This window comes from Camellia sinensis, chromosome 15 (genome assembly GCF_055761805.1).
Source record: "Camellia sinensis isolate YWXY chromosome 15, ASM5576180v1, whole genome shotgun sequence".
Taxonomy (NCBI): domain Eukaryota; kingdom Viridiplantae; phylum Streptophyta; class Magnoliopsida; order Ericales; family Theaceae; genus Camellia; species Camellia sinensis.
Window position 1 is genome coordinate 82,614,500 of NC_138975.1, and position 11,475 is coordinate 82,625,974.

Consider the following 11,475-nt stretch of genomic DNA (forward strand, 5'->3'; position numbering starts at 1 on the left):
GAGGTCAAGCATGTTTATGAGCTATGACTCACAAGGGGTTTTAAAATGTTTGATCTGGTGTGATCCAACGAATCTGGTGTATAGATGAGATATTTCGAGTGACGTGCTATGTTATTTTATGGTGGCTTAATACAACACTCCTACCATTATACCTTCTTGTCAAGTCGCACACTCCATTTTTTTCATATAAAGAGTGGACTGAGATTGAGAAACGACGGTTGTGAATGTAACCAATGATGCGGACGAGTGAGAGATGTTGGAAATTGGGTCGGATTTGACCCGACCCATAACCCATGGAACATCCACATGGGTTGTAGATAATTCACACTATTTAATAAATAAGATAATTAAAGAATTATCTAATTAAATTTTCACTATAAGAAAAAGCACCATTGGCGACTAAAAAATCACATTTCGTCGCTGAAAGTATAGCATTTGGCGACTAAAAATGCATTAGTAGCCAAAAGTAAAGATTTTTGGGGACTAAAAACATGTTTAGTAGCCGAAAATGAGGCTTTTTGGCGACTAAAAAGAAGTTTACTCACCAAAAGTGGTAATTTTAGCGCGGGAATTTTTTTTTTAACGACTAAAAAATAATTAGTAGCCAAAAGTATTGAATTGGCAACTAAAATTATGTTTAGTCGCCAAAGTGGTCTCCTTTTTTTTCTACTAAATAATTTATTTTTATATAAATTATGTTCAATGAAAAATAATTATGTTTATATGTATATTTTTATATTAATACAGGTCTAGGTACTATATAAATAATATATGTTACATATATAATCATATGATGTTATGGAGGCGTAGTGGAAGGAGTGTGTTGTATAAGGTTTATGGTGTGGGAGGTTAATGGTTCGAATCTCCACAAAGGCAAGGTGTAATTTTAATTTTTTTTTTCTGAATGAGCTTTTGGCGACTAAATCTATTTGGTCGCCGATTCCTTGAGTATTGGCGACTAAAACATTAGTTGGTAAATGTATAATTTAAAAAATATAATTGACTATTGGTGACTAAATTTTTAGTCGCCAAATGTACAATTTAAAAAATATAATTGACTATTGGCGACCAAAGTTTTAGTCGCTAAAGACTTGCTTTTTGGCGACTAAAAATACCTTTCCCCACCGTTTAGCAGCGACCAAACCGGCGACTAAAAAATTTAGTCGGGGAAACTTAAAAATCGACTTTTGGCGACTAAAAATTTAGTCGCCAAATGTGTTTTTCTTGTAGTGGTTTGAGTTATTGTGGGAGTCTACAACTCCACTTCTATTTATATAGAGAAAATATACGTATTATTGTTGTGAGAGTTTACCCGAAAAATCTACAAACGCTCTCTTGTTGTTATTCCCTCTTAGGTCATCATTATAGAACCTAGGGATTTGGAGTGTGGATACAACATTGAGAAACTGTGATAGCTTCTCAGTTGACGACGAAAGATTTTCCAGACGAGACTCGTTATTCAAACAACCGATCCAAACCGTTTTCACTCCAAATAATATGATTACATGCATATTTTCCTTCACTTACTACCCAATATGGACCACAACGAGCTATAAGTGAACTTGATTCCAAAAAGCTATGTGAGCGCTGTAGTCATCACCTTAGAATGCACAGTTGCGTATACATTTCAGATTCCACTAACAAAAGAAACAAATGGTTGTTCAGAAAGCACTTAGGTAACCAAAAGTCTTGAGAGGCATAGATGAACAAAAATTCCCAGTCCACAAAGTACTAGATAACCACAAATCTCAAATGTCCTAAACATGTGTTTGAAGTCATCATCAAAATTTTGTTTTTTGAAACTGTTCAAATGGAGAAATTATTCTATGCTCAAAAGGCATGGTCATGTCGAAATCCACTGTGATTGGTACAAAATGTGTGGCTTAAGAATTTGTGTTGGTAGTTGGGAATACCGTGGAAGTCCTGGCATTTGCTGATTGGTAGGTGACATGGCCATGTGTTGTCTATACAAATAATTTTTGGTTCAGATGACCTGCATGATGAGCATTATTCCAAAGATTGGTTAGATGTCATCATCATGGCTAGAAGCCATCATCAGTTTCTTCTGAGACTAGACTTGAGAGTATGTGCCTGGAGGAATATGGGAAGAAGGGCCACTAAACAAAACACCAACCACCACCACCCCAAAAAAATAAAAAATAAAAAATAAGTACGTATTCGTGGGTTGCAAGGGCCCAGCAGAAGCATGGTTTATGTTGAAAGGAAATCAATTATATAGAGCACTAACACATTGTTACTATTTTACCCACAATTAAATGGAAACAAATCCAATCGTACAAGACAGATTTCTTATCTCTTTATACGTTTGTGAACTAGAATATTGATAACCATCCACCAAAAACATCATAAATTGTGAGGATTTTAAATCACTTATTAAGCAAAATCTCAAATCGCCATATAAATATAATATACAATATATAAGCGCGAAGGCACATCACCTCAATAACTAATCTTTTCATTGAGTTCTATTCAACATCGTCGGGGTGAAGCATCATTTTGGTGAATGATGTTCAAGAACTAATACCATCTGAAAGGAGCAATAAGCATGTTGCCATCTGACTCCATACATGAAGAAGAGATAGTCTGGCAGCTAGTGATCCATAACTCTATGTTTAACATTCTAGTTTCTGCTTCTTCTGTAAGCAATAGGCTCTCTCTTTTGTGTAATGCGTTCTTTCAATTATGGCAATGTCAACCCTTTATTTTTATTTTATATTTTTGAAGATTCTATTCTTTGGTGGTGTGTTGGAGATCCAAATGATCAACTTAAAGATTCTCAACTAAAGTAATTCCACGATAATGACAATTTTATTAGTGCTAAAGGACTGTGGACGGATAACCTGGCTTCTTCTTATTATATTTTTAAGAGAAATAGTAAAAATTCATAATTAAATATCCGTAATGAATGATAAGGGAGTTGAGTTGATGCAGATGGAGTTTTAAAAAATCTTTATTTTAATTATATTATTTCTAAATTAACATTTTCTTAGGAATATTCGAGTTTGATATAAAATAGTTTAGAATTATTTCATTTCCAAATTTGAGATTATTTAGTTATTTCTATTTTATTAACTTTTAATTATTTTTTTTTTCTATTTATTTAGTTGAAAAATCCTTCATCTACACAATTTTGTTCCCTACAGTCCCCACGAATGAAGTGGCAAGACATAACACAAGTTTTATACCAATTAGAGTGCAGGTCAACTTGCAAGTTTTATACCAATTAAAATGTAGGTTAACTTTTGAAAGTTTGATTGCCATCTCATTTGTGGGAATTATAGGAAAAGAAAATTGCGTGGTTATAGCACTATTGCCATACACACTCCCCATATCAGTTAGTATGAAAACTTTCAAGTCCTAATCATGGTGCCAAGAGGAGCATCATGTGATCACTATGCCACTTTTGTATGAGATGTTAAATCGAAAAATAGATTTGAACATATTGAAGATGCAGTCAGAACATTGGCCAACCAAGTGGTGGCCTGACTGTTGTGAGTCGCCTCTGCCAACATCCTTTAAGCATTCATACTTAGGAGGAGGATGAGGCTTTGGATGACATTAGAGCATCTCTATTCAATATGTCAAATTTAATGTGGCAGTCCAATTGTTAGAAATTGGGCGCCCATGTGACATGACCCATGACCATTTTGAATCTTATCCATGTAAGTTTTGAATTCAAATTCAAAACTTATTTGGATAACCCACTCATGATAGCTATATCTATTATATTAACTGATATGGATAGATGAGATACTTAGCCTATATATCTTATACGATATATGGGATATGGAATAATAAAACATTGTATGTTTTTTCCCATACTGACTCTCTCACATTAAAACAACGATCAAGCTTTTTGCACTGTGACTTGTGTGGGTGATACTCATATTGTGATGTCACTCCACTGCTGGGTGTTCGTTGTTCGCATTTGGAAGTACATGATTTACCCACGATATTCTTCGCTTCAGGTTCTATCACCTAAGGTATGATCTGAAATTTTTACCCGTTGCGTTATGCTCTATTTGCATTGGTATCAGAGCTTTAATGGGTATTTTCGTGCTTATTTTATGCATTAAAATATGTGTACAATTTTATATAAATATATACACGATATATGCATGAAAATTAATATTTTTTTCAAAACTTTACATGCATGATGGTTTTACATGCTTTAATTTCAGTCTGCAAATCTTACATATTTAGAATCCTTATTTCGAGACCTTCGAAACCATATATTATTTGTTAGATTTGGATTTACGTTTTGTGGGAGCCAAATAATGGCAGAATCAGAAGGTGCGTACCTTAAAAGACTGATATTAATCGGCTGTATCCTACGGGAATGGGAAGCCGAATATAATATATGTGCCGAATAAATGTAGATCCTTAGAGCCGGATAAGAGAAAGGACAATGATTAAAAAGTAGGCCCTGGCCCTGAGGATCAAAAGGAATAGGTATAAATACAGGAACAATGGATTGAGAATGGTATGTAAGAAGCACTTCACTTAACTTAGTAAAGAAGCTATCCTGAGCGTCTGAACTGACTTGTCCGTCAGAGTGCTAATTCCGGCACCCCCGACCAGAGTGTTTGTATCTTTTTAGGTGACTGGCTGAGGATCACTAGCGTCTCCTAAGATCTGAAAAGTATTTCCAAATCACTTCTCCACAATTGGCGCCGTCTGTGGGAATACTCAAATACATCCATGGCAGGCGTGACTGAAGATCCTCCGATAGCCACTGATGAGACCGCACAGGGAAATGACCTCACTCCAGCAAATATACTCGGAAAGGAAACCATCGCTGCAAGACGCGCCTTGAACTTCGACTCACCAACGACTTTAGCACAGGAGACAATGCAAGCGATCATGGAACAAGCAAAGCAGAATGAACAAAGGCTGGAGAACATGATCGCTGAAAATGAACATCTCTGTCAAGATTTGGCCCTAGAAGTAGCAAAATCCAGAGAAGCCATGAGCTAAGATCCCGAACGACCTCCGAGGAGAGGTGGACAACGACCTCAAGCCCGACCAAAGGATACCGATAGGGACTCCAACTCATTACCCACAGAGCTCAACAAGAAGGGACGATCCGAAACTTCCAGCTCCTCCGAAAAGAGTCTACATACAAGGAACAAGCGCAGAAAAAGCAGTTCAGACGAAGAGGACCAGCATGATTCTTTTGTCCGACGGATTGCAAGGGCGGCCCTGCCCAAGAAGTTCAAAGCTCCGTCATTCAGTCTTTACGACAGAAAATCAGACCCCACTGATCATATCTGTCACTATAAGCAGGCCATGACATTGCATGCAGATAACGAAGCCCTCATGTGCCGAATATTCCCCAGCAGCTTGGGGCCATTAGCTGTCAGGTGGTATTACAAGCTGGAGCCGGCTTCGATCAAAAGCTTCCATCAATTACAGAAATCCTTCAGGACCAGGTTCATCACCAACGAGGTACAGTCGAAACAAGCCAACTCTCTCTGGGCTATGCAGATCCAGTCAGGAGAAACACTCAGAACGTATTCGACGCGCTATTGGGAGTGCTTAAACATCGTTGACGATGCTTGCAACGACTCCGTGGCCATCACCGCCTTTAAAATGGGACTACATACTGACAGTGCTCTTCGCAGTTTCCTAACCAGAAGACGCCCCAAAACAGTCTGGGCGTTGATGAAGAAAGTTGAAGAGTATTGCAAAGTGGAAGATGATGCCTTGAGAATAAAAGCCGGACAAATGTCCAACAAAATAGCCCCCTTTGAAATTGCTCAATAACTAAGTTCCATGCCACCTTCGAGGCCTGAGCCACAGTAACGCGCTAAACGAGACAAAAGGCCAGACTCTCGCCGATCAAGCGATCAATGCTTCCGTCGGACAGATGAACAATTGCAAGTCGACAGCAGGCGCTCGAGGCGTGCCGACAAGAAGTACATAGAGTTGTCAAAACCAATCACTACAATAATGACCAAAGTCCAACACCTTCTATTCTTCAAATGGCCGTCAAAGATGGTGGGGCCACCCGATACGCGAAGAAGGGATAGGCGGTACGAATATCATAAAGATCACGGCCACGAAACTGAGAGTTGTTACGCATTAAAGGATCACCTGGAAGAACTGGTGCAAGACGGCTGACTGCAACAGTACGTGAGAAAGGAAAAGCCAATCAAGGCATTAGCCTTGACGGAGGACTCACCTCCACTTGGCGTGATCCATATAATCCACAGCCTGCCTGCATCCCCAACCGTGCACACAATTCAATCGCATCCAATCCACCAAAAGCAACATATTCCGACCGAATGGCCCAGAGAAGCTCCGACAATTACTTTCAATGACTCCAATCTTAGCGGCACAACAGCCTCCCACATCGATCCGTTGGTCATCAAATTACGCGTAAATCGGTTCACCATTGAACGCATTCTTATAGACCCAGGGAGTACTTCAGAGGTTATGTATTACAAAACTTTCATCAAACTTGGCTTCAACGAGTCAGATCTGTCTCCGGTGCCTCACCCATTGTTCGGCTTTAATACGAATCCTGAGTACCTGTTAGGAAAGATTATACTACCTGTTCAAGCGGGCTCCAGAACGGTCGAAGTAGAATTCCTGGTCATAAAGCTCCCTTCGCCATATAATGTCATCATGGGGCGAACCTGGTTACATATTATGAAGGCCGTTCCAAGTACTTATCATCAGCTTGTGTGCTTTCCGACAGCCCATGGCATTGAAGAAATCCGTGGCTCCCCGCAATCGGCACAAGTAGAGATTTTATGAAAACCCTATCACTGACCCGACCTGTGGGCTTTGATACTTGTATATATATCACTTCTGCAATGCAAACCATTTTTCTTCGTCGCTCAATTCATTTCTCAAAGCCCCCCCTTTGGTGCGTGACACCTTAGGGCCGACTAAGTCTCCGAATTCGGAGCGCCCTTCGTGGATATCATGATTGGCCAAACAAAGTCTCCTGATTCAGAGCCCCCTTTGGCGCATGACACTTTAAGGCTGATTAAAGTCTCCGAATTCGGAGCCCCCTTTGGTGCATGACACCTTAGGGCCGACTAAGACTCCAGATTCGGAGTGCCCTTTGTGGATATCACGATTGGCCAAACAAAGTCTCCGGATTCGGAGCCCCCTTTGGTGCATGACACCTTAGGACCGATTAAAGTCTCCAGATTAGGAGCCCCCTTTGGTGCATGACACCTTAGGGCTGACTCCGGATTTGGAGCGCCCTTCGTGGATATCACGATTGGCCAAACAAAGTCTCCGGCTTCGGAGCCTCCTTTGGTGCATGACACCTTAGGGCTGATTAAAGTCTCTGGATTCTGAGCCCCCTTTGGTGCATGACACCTTAGGGCCGATTAAAGTCTCCGAATTCGGAGCCCCCTTTGGTGCATGACACCTTACGGCCGACTAAGACTTTGGATTCGGAGCGCCCTTCGTGGATATCACGATTGGCCAAACTAAGTCTCCGGATTCGGAGCCCCCTTTTGGTGAATGACACCTTTAGGCCGATTAAAGTCTCCACATCGAAATGTCGGCTACGGAGCCCCATCGGCGCAAGATGTCTTTGGGCCGCTTAAGACTCCGAATTCGCAGCGCCTCTGACGCGTAACACCCTAGGGCAGATCATACCACCGAATTCGGAGCACCCTTCAGCACGAACAAAACGAAACAAAACATGCCAACATTCCAAATAAGGTGCTTAGCTAAGCATATAAAAAATCTAGAGTAAGACGCAAATGTTCGAAATAGAACTTTTTATTTGATCAAACAATTGTTACATAGACGCAATCCGTGTTCGAACATTACAATATCTATCTTTAACTTCTACGGCGAAAAGAGGAAATAATCACGTTGATACAGCGGGAGGCCTCGAATCAATGCACGTCGTTTGGAAGGCCTCCGCGGCTCAAAATGCGTTGATTCAATCGTGCCCGAATTAGCGTATCTCTGGACCTCCCTCTAACACCATCGACAATGTCAAGGTCAAGATCCAAGACAAGGAAGGTTAAGGGCAACGGTCGTTGTGTCTCCTTTCGGGGCGATCTGCTTCGACGACTTGGAGGCTGACGCGCCTCCCATTTTTTTTTAACGACCTACCTCCCACACCATAGAATTCTCCGCTGCGATCCATTGCGGCATCGAGCTCGGCCAAAGTTCGAGTTTGGATGATTAAAGAAACTCTGTTTTACATCCACAATATTATATAACCCCATGCAACAAATGGCGTTATATTAATGTGGTCACTGGCACAAAGAGTCCATTCCATTTATTTTTAAATGCTGGCAGTGACCCCGAGGCAATTTCATTAACGCCAAAACCCCAAGAGACGAACGTCGATTGACATTCAGCATGACCTAGGTACCCTAACGGCTTTTTGGAACACATGCACTGACTGGGACAGGGGCAGCACTATCAATCCAACCGGCCAAGCATTTAGACCCCGCGCCGATTGGAATTTGCCACAGCCACTCCACGTACTGGCTTTTGGCCTCTTGAAATTACAGTGGCCACATTCAAGAATAAACAGCCATCATGATTGGGCCGACCCCGCCTATAAGGCGGCGTATCAACTATACGATCAATGTTGGTACATTCATTCAAACATCCATGTAATAAAATGAAACACGTATATACCGAATACGAACTACGACGGAATATTTATAATTGAACGTTTCTATTCAATCCAACAATAAATTACATAGTTTTTATTGCGATTCAACCTTACAATGCGTATTCTTGTACGGCGTCACCCTCATCCTCACTTTTCTCGACTTCAAAAGAAGAAAATGGAAAATGTTTACTGTGGTAGAGTGGCGATGCCGAATCAATGCCCGACGCTCGAAGAGCTTCCACGGCTTAAGATGCCTTGATCCAACCGTGCCTAAATCCACGATTCTCACATCGGCACACCTCTTCGGCAAGCTTCTCCTTGGTCTTTTCGATTCCAACTTTTCGGCCTTCATGAAAACCTTTTTCATAGGCCCTCCCCTTCGTAGACTCCATCGCAAACATACTCGTCGTCTCACAATCGGCGAGCGCGGTACTGATGAGCCGACTGGTAACCCTTTCCTCCACAATTGGGTTTCCCTGCCCAGCGGGTTGTGCCTGAGCCGCCTTGGTCTTCCTTAACTCACACTCAGCCGCCTCCGTGCGAGCCTCCAAACTTCGAATACGTTCCTCCTTCTTCTCCAATTCTCGACGGGCAGCGCGCAGCCGCATGCCAATTTCATAGGCAGTGTAAAGCCCCTTCACCGCCCCGTGAATGCCTTCGCGAAATACGTCATAGTCCTGGTGACCTACCATTGACTGTTGAACCTCAGGAGGAAAAATTTGTCGAGCAAACTCGACCGCTACATTTGGGTCTCGAACGATCGAGTCCGCCTCTATCATGGGTCTATTCCCCAGAAGTACCGCAAAGCTTAATGGGCACGGATTCGCATCAGATCCTTTCTCAACTCGGAGTTACGGAGATCTACCCTGCGACTGCTTGTCCTACCTGGGTGACATGCTTCGACGTTGAGGAGACTGACGCCTCTCTCGATCCCTAGAACTCCTACTTCCTATGCGCGAAGGTTCACCACCTCGATTCATGTCTCCGCCCAGCTCAGCTAGCGTCCTCACTTCCCTTCTGCTGTTAAAGAAGAGTCTGTTCGACATTCACATGAAAAATCTTCCTCCAAGAGCTGGAGTCAGCTGTTTACTAAGCTCATAAAGGTTGTACCTTTGTTCATTTATCCTTTACAGAAGCAGTGCCCTCGAGGCAATCTCATTAATTGAGAAAACCTCAATCGTTCGGTGCCCGAATGATCATGCACCGCCTAGGGCAAGGGCAGATTCATCATTCTATTCGGCTCAAGTGCCCCAGACAGCTCATGAATCGACTTCAAAATTCTTAAGGTCGTCTCATCCGGCTCCCGAATGGTCATGCACCGCTTGGGGCAAGGGCAGATTCATCAATCTATTCGGCTCAAGTGCCCCAGACGGCTCATGAATCGACTCTTCAAAATTCTCAAGGTCGTCTCATTCGGCTCCCGAATGGTCATGCATCGCCTGGGGCAAGGGCAGATTCATCAATCTATTAGGCTCAAGTGCCCCAGACGGCTCATAAATCGACTTCAAAATTCTTAAGGTCGTCTCATCCGGCTCTTGAATGGTCATGCACCGCCTGGGGCAAGGGCAGATTCATCAATCTATTCGGCTCAAGTGCCCCAGACCGCTCATGAATCGACTCTTCAAACTTTTTAAGGTCGTCTCATCCGGCTCCCGAATGGTCATGCACCGCCTGGGGCAAGGGCAGATTCATCAATCTATTCGACTCAAGTGCCCCAGACGGCTCATGAATCGACTTCAAAATTCTTAAGGTCGTCTCATCCGGCTCCCGAATGGTCATGCACCGCCTGGGGCATGGGCAGATTCATCAATCTATTCGGGTCAAGTGCCCCAGACACCTCATGAATTGACTTCAAAATTCTTAAGGTCGTCTCATCCGGCTCCCGAATGGTCATGCACTGCCTGGGGCAAGGGCAGATTCATCAATCTATTCGGCTCAAGTACCCCAACCGGCTCATGCATCGATTATTCAAAATACTTAAGATTTATCAATATATTCGGCTTAGGTGCCCTAGACGGCTCATGAATTGATTCTTCAAAATTCTTAAGGTCATCTCATCCGGCATCTGAATGATCATGAACCACCTGGGGCCAAGGCAATTCCACCAACCCATTCGGCTTGAATGCCCACAATACTCGGCATATGAGTGATAAATCAATATTGTCATAAGATATTCAATCTCTGAAAGCTCAAACACAACAATGATTTTATCCAAAGTAGTTAAAAGCAAAACATTCTTCATTAACATAACTTCACAAACTGTGTACAAGTGGTGGTGAAATAACAAGGAAATTTTCATTAATGAATTGAGCGCAAAAAGTAACCAATTGATACATGAAAACTACCCTAAACCAACAAAAGTCTACTGAACAAAAACTTATATTGGAATTAAAAATACTTAATAAAATTGAAATGTCTCTCAGATCAATCCTCGGGGTCAGATTCAAGTGGCTCAACGTCCACTTACTCGTAGGGAATTGACAAGGCCAATGTAACTCCAGCGGCAGCAAGGGCTTTAAGCCACCCATGTTTGAACTCCCGATTCTCAAATTTGGGGACTTCATCTACATATTCCATGTAGGCAGCACTTTTTCCTACCTCAAATGCCGCCCAAGCCTCAGAATCGTCTTTTTCCTTGGCCGCCTTTAGCTCCTCTAACTGAACCTCCGCCTCGGCAAGCGCCTCCTTGGCTAACTTGAGCGATTCTTCACTCGCATCTTCCCTACTCTCAGCGTCAGAGCGGAGCTGTTCAGCTGAACGAGCCCTCTCCTCCTCTGCTTCAGCTCGCGTACTCTCCATTGCGGCTCTCATCACTTCAAACTCGGCCCTACTCTTTTGACCATCCGCCT